We start from the raw sequence: 6707 nt of genomic DNA, 5'->3' as shown, positions 1-6707 counted from the left end.
TTCCACAAAAGCCGCTGGAGTTAAATTGTCAACTATAACCTTAATAATGTAAATAGTACCTCGCCAGAATTGATTTACCGGAAATACCCAGGAGGATGTTGATGTCATATATCGCGCATATATTGTCACTCGAATTGGATAAATCAAAGTCAATGTCCTAGAAAGATTAATTCGTATCAATAAACATCACGATCACACTCTGACTAGTTAGTTCATGTTCAAAAACTTGTAAATTGGAGAGGGGGGGGGCGAAATTGCGCCAGGTGCGGATCTTCATCAGTATGAGGCGCATTTTTGTCCCTCTTCTGGGCGCATTCTTCCCCTTTAATCCATATTAAAAAAAACATCACGATCACACTCTTGACTATTTAGTTCATGTTAAAACGCTTGTAAATGGGAGAGAGGGTGGGGCGAAATTGTGCAAGGTGCGGGTCATTACCAGTTTGCGAGCATATTTTTTTTTCTGACCGGAACTTAATATAATTATCCGAGATTTTTTTTCTCCATAAAGGAGTTCAACTGGTTTTGAATATCACCTAATACAACACGTCCAGCTACGCACCATTTAACTCATTCATTTGGGAAAACACGTTAACTCGTTTAATGCACTCGCCAAGTAAGCCCTAAATCGCCACAAAACCCGTTGTCCGACTGGGCCAGGACTCATTTGTGAAGCAGGCGGGTACCATTTACTAGGTGTTGTAGGGGACACGCCCACCTACCATCCCAAAAAGGTCACCACTCTGGGAACACTCTTTAACTCGTGTCAAACACTCGAAAAATTGACCCGAAATTAGCACAAACTCGACAAAAAACTTACGGCTAATTTTGCGAGTGCTTTGGACGAGATAATGAGTTTAACAAAAGTGGTGATCAATATGGGGTGTTATCTTGGCGTGTCCCCTGCTACACCTTGTATATACTTCACCCTATTGAAAAAATATCAAGCCGGAAAACGGGTTTTGTGGCGATTTTGGGCCAACTTTGTAAATATTTTAAAACAGTTAACGAGCTTTTATAGAATGGTTACCTATATGAAATGGTAGGTGGGTGTTTCCCATTTAATACGTTGTAGGTGGTACGCAGCCTTATTAACAAGTGAGTACTAGACGCAGCCGGAATACGGGATTTGCGGACATTTAGGGCCAACTTTCCGAGTGCTATGAACGGGTTTGTGTCAATCTATGCTAGTTCTGGGCCAATTTTGCGAGTGCTTTCATCTTTTAAACGAGTTTTCTCAGACTGGTGACCTATATGAGAAGAAAGGAGAGTGTCTGCTACAACACCCATAAGAGGGCAATCCGCCTCCTTGAGTACAAGACCCTGTCGGAAAACGGATATTGTGCCAATGTTTGGACCGACTTTGCGAGTGATTTAAACGAGTTAACAACTTAACCAAAACTGTGAACGGTGGGCGTATCTTGCTTGGTGGTATTCTGAACCAGGTAAACTCGTTAAGCGAGAAATAATTTCCGTACCGTGACTATACTGAATTAGGAAACTATATCGTTTATACAAATCAACATTTTTGATAATGGGTGGATCTCACAATTTGCCCAAATCGGTAGCAAACACATTTGCATAACTTCAACCGTTTTATGTATTTTGTAGGCACATTTGTAAGCACAATTGGTCACTTTTCCTGTTTCGTAGGATAAAATACAGGCTGCTGCTCAAAGTAACTTGAGTTGAGAGGGTTCTGCAACCCCTTCTACTGCACAATGGATTTACGAACTTACAGAACCATAGAGGTTGGTCTGGATACAGATTTCTTGTAAAAGTATATCTGAAGTAGATCAATTTCACATAAACTTAGTCACAAACTTCGCTAATACAATGTAGATGTTTAACAGACAATTAGCTAAGCTTATGATAACGGAAGAGCATACTATGGTATTATTTGAAACGCCTAACCATACCGTTATAACCGGTCCTGTAAAAAGCCACTAAGAGCTACTAAGGGCTTCTAAGAACAAATAACAGATACTCGAAACACTAAGAGATACTACATCACTATAAAATGTAACAATGTAAGAAAATTATTTATTATGATAATATTTAAAATTCAGAATTGAAGTTTATTCACAAGCTGTTCCATATATTTGCTCATTTATAGAAAAACTGTTTATGAGATCATAGTGGTCTCGAAAAAAGCTTTCCCGACCGAGCCGGTCCTTTCATTTTTGGCACAAATTTGCGAGTGCTTTAAGCGCGTAAACGAGCTTTCCTCGACCGGGCTTGAAAACGTGTTTTCTTTTGTTTTCGTTTTTGGCACACATTTGGGGGTGCTTTAAATGAGTTAATGTGTTTCCCAGAATAGTGAACTGGTAGGTTGGCGTGTCGTACTCGGAACCAGTTAAACTCGTTAAGCAGGGAAACATTTCACGACCGGGTAATCAATATATAGTTCCGGCCAAACAAATATCCAGCTGGATTTTATTACCTCAGACCAGAAGATAATATCAGGCCGGAAATCATAAACCTCCGGGGGGTGTGGGGGGGTGGATGCGGTATTGTGGTGTGGGGGTTGGTTGCGTAGGGTGGATGCGGGATGGTGCTGTGGGGGTTGGTTGCGGGGGGTGGATGCGGGATGGTGCTGTGGGGGTTGGTTGCGGGGGGGCTGGTGTTAAGTCGTTGTTTCTTCCTTCATCCTATACTAGTATACGATTCTTAGCAAACAAACAACAAACTTAAGTATTTCATTTACAAATTTTACAATTGCACATGTGATCAAATTATGTAACAAGAAATTAATCAATGAACAATAAAATACAATTTATTACTAGAATAAATGTCTTTCAGATAATGTTACTTGTGATATACTAGTCAATACAAAAGTCAGTTATACACAGCTGATAGGTTAAACAAATGTTTATAATAAATAAAATTAGTACTTAAAGCTGCACTCTCACAGATTGAACGTGTTGACAACTTTTTTATTTTTTGTCTTGGAACAAGCAAATTTTTGCATAAATTACTGCAGACCAGTGATAAATGACTGCTGACAAAATATCAGATAGCAGTTTTTCATATTTCCGTCCAAAAATTAATGTTTTATGCATTTTTATTAAACCGTTTGTAACGGTATAAGCCATAAAACATTAAATTTGGAATGGAAATATGAAAATCTGCGATCTGATCTTTTGTCAGCAGTCTTTCATCACTGCCTAGCAAATATTTCCAAGACAAAAAATAAAGAAGGTGGAAAAACTGTAAGTCTGTGAGATTGCAGCTTTAAATGAAAAATTCTATTAAATCATATATGGTATACTGGTAACTAGTCCCTTTCGTCTACCGTGGGCCCCTGCTAACCTGCACTTCCGGTGGCGCTATTTCAGGTTTTCCCTGGCTGCTGGCCGCCATACAGCTTCACCATGATCGGGGCACACTGTTTCTGAAGCTCATCCAGTTTGTATTCGACCTCTTCCGCTTCCGCTAGCGTGTTATTGTCCAGCCACTTCATACATTCGTCACATATTTTCGTGACCTTTCTCTTGTCCTCAGGCGACGATTTACCCTCGTTCTTCTTTGTCGCACGTTTTACACTGAAGAGAAAGTTCTCTAATTTATTGCGAGCCTCGATTCTGAGTCGTGTTTTATCGTCATCTTCCCGGTATTTTTCAGCTTCATTTATCATTCTATCGATGTCTTCCTTCGAGAGGCGCCCTCTGTCGTTCGTGATCGTGATGTTGTTTCGTTTTTTTGTGCTCTTATCTTCCGCAGACACGTTCATGATACCGTTTGCGTCGATATCGAACGTTACCTCGATCATAGGGACGCCCCTGGGAGCTGGCGGAATACCCGTGAGATCGAACCGACCGAGCAGGTTGTTGTCTTTGGTCATTGCGCGCTCGCCCTCGTAGACCTGAATAGGGACCGCCGGCTGGTTGTCTGTGTTGGTTGTGAAAAAATTTGTGGCCTTGTTCGGAATTTTTGTGTTCCGTTCAATGAGCGTCGTCATGAAGCAGCCGACCGTCTCGATACCAAGGGAGAGCGGCTCAACGTCCACCAGCAGCACGTCCTTGATGGCGTCCGAAGGATACTCGGACATGATGGCGGCCTGCACGGCAGCCCCGTACGCCACAGCCTCGTCCTGGTTGATTGATTTCTTCTCTTCATGCCGTTCATAAAGTCCTGCAGTAGTTTCTGAATCTTAGGGATGCGTGTGGAGCCGCCGACGAGCACAACCTCGTGAATCTTTGACTTGTCCAGTTTGGCGTCCCTGAGCGCCTTCTCCACTGGTTCAATGGTCGAGCGGAACAGGTCCGCGCATAGCTCCTCGAATCTCGCCCTAGTGATTTTGGTGTAGAAGTCAAGACCGTTAAACAGGGAATCCATCTCAATGTTGGCCTCAGTGCTGCTGGACAGTGTCCTTTTGGCGCGCTCACAGGCGGTCCGCAGACGGTGGAGGCTTCGGAGATTCTTGCTGACGTCTTTGCCAAACTTCCGTTTGAATTCCTGCACGAGGTGGTTCACCATTCTATTGTCGAAGTCCTCGCCACCCAAGTGAGTGTCACCGGCAGTGGATTTTACCTCAAACAATGATCCCTCATCAATGGTCAATATGGATACATCGAACGTACCGCCACCAAGGTCAAATATCAATACGTTCTTCTCACCACCCAGATCATTGTTAAGTCCATAAGCCAGGGCGGCGGCTGTCGGCTCATCGATCATTCTTATAACGTTTAGTCCCGCTATGACACCGGCATCCTTGGTGGCTCGCCGCTGGGCGTCGTTAAAGTAGGCGGGTACGGTGACCACGGCGTTGCGGACGGTTTTGCCGAGGTACGATTCCGCCGTCTTCTTCATTTTGGTCAGCACCATTGAGCTGATCTCTTCCGGTGCGAACGTCTTCGTCTCATGTTTGTACTCGGCCTGGATTTTTGGTTTGCCGCCGGCGTTGACAACTTTGAATGGCCAGTGTTTCATGTCGCTCTGGACGTTTGAATCGCTGAAGTCCCGACCGATCAGGCGCTTGGCGTCGAAGATCGTGTTGCCGGGGTTCATGGCCGCCTGGTTCTTAGCGGCGTCTCCGGTCAGCCGCTCGGAGTCCGTGAAGGCGACATAGCTAGGCGTTGTGAGGTTACCTTGGTCGTTGGCGATGATCTCCACTTTCCCGTGCTGGAAAACGCCCACGCACGAGTAAGTCGTGCCCAGATCGATACCGATCGCTACCCCGCTCATTATCCTTTTGTAGTTTAGTTTGTGAAATATACGTAGAATATTTTATATCGCAATTAAACAGTGCGTTGCAATGTAGATACTCGCTTTATAGTCGTTTTCGTTTTAAGTTCTTTTCTGTCGCTTTGTTTTTTGAAAGTGGCCACCTTCGAACGACATCGGATTTATATATAGTAAAGCAAGGGGAACAATCCGTACGTTACTTTAGTATATGCCTTTCAATTTCCTTTTCCATACCCAACAGTGAAAATACAGCACGCCGTATTGAAACATCCGTATCACCATATGGTCGTTTTCGGATTCCGTATCATGCTAGTACGATGTGTAGTCTAGGCACTACTTTCGCGTCGCTAAAAATAGCGCGACAAAAATAACTGCTTAAACCTGTCTAATGTTAGATACATCACATTACCTATTTTTACTCACACCACCAGTACCATGTAAATATCCAGGAACATGATATTGAAAGAAACATAAGGATATTAGGCACGAATCAGAGAACACTTCCGATCTATCTAGACACCACATGACCACTAAACGCTAGCTCCACTTAACGGTGGTGCAAAAAATCTTTGATAATTTTATTAAACGGCATACATGTATTTTGAAAATCGGAGAATGTGGTACCGTGTAAGAAACTTTTACTGCAGTCTGGCTACGATTTATTTCATTTGTGCAAGTTATGGAGCCAGGAGCTTTTCTCCCGAGTCGGACTTGTGCATATTTTGAGATCTGCTAGCATTTCAAGTACACTTCATTGCTAACAAACACTGTAAGAACATTCTGGCGAATGCAAATATAACTATTATGAATAGTACTTACGCCGCAACACAACAAAACTAATAAGCACTTCTTAAAAAGGAAATATGCACGTAATAATAAAAGTGGTTGCGCTGTTTCTCTAGTGATGGCGCTGTCGAGTACGTTTTGCGCCCGGAGTAACATAAAGGTTTTTTGACTTGTAAACACATCTTTATTTGCGAGAATAGTGTCCATTGCAGCCGTATGTCTTAGTGAAAGTCATGCACGGATTTATGCCAGTAGCATTTGTGTCATGCCTTCAAATTCATTGAAATATATTATTTTTCCTCATATGGATACTTATCCTATAATTAAAAAGAGAACAATCGTCTTTGAAGGCCTGTCAGGAATTTTTTCAATATTCTATATTGCAGTGTGATAAAGTGCTTATTAGTTTTGTTGTGTTCCGGCGTAAGTACTATTCATAAGTTAACAGTTATATTTGCATGCGCCAGAAAGTTCTTACGGTATGTGTAAGCAACGAGGTGAACTTGAAATGCTAGCATATCTCAAAATATTCACAAGTCCGAATCGGTAGAAAAGCTCCTGGGACAACAGTTCGCACAATATTGAAACGTTATCGTAGCCAGCCTGCAGTATAAGTTTTCTTACACGGTACCACATTCTCCGATTTTCGTAATATGTCCGTTTAATAAAATTGTCAAATAAAATATAAATCACATTCACTTTTGTAGAAGTAAACACAGGGCACAGCTGCACCA

At 42.5% G+C, this 6707-nt stretch overlaps 1 pseudogene; it reads right to left on the bottom strand.

Annotated features, from left to right (window-relative positions):
• Positions 1–3334: 3334 nt before the first annotated feature.
• Positions 3335–5187, bottom strand: LOC128213486 (heat shock cognate 71 kDa protein-like; annotated as a pseudogene).
• Between the last annotated feature and the right edge of the window lie 1520 nt (positions 5188–6707).

This window comes from Mya arenaria, chromosome 13, assembly GCF_026914265.1.
Source record: "Mya arenaria isolate MELC-2E11 chromosome 13, ASM2691426v1".
In the NCBI taxonomy this organism is placed as follows: Eukaryota; Metazoa; Mollusca; class Bivalvia; order Myida; family Myidae; genus Mya; species Mya arenaria.
This window is presented reverse-complemented; position numbering and strand designations above follow the sequence as displayed.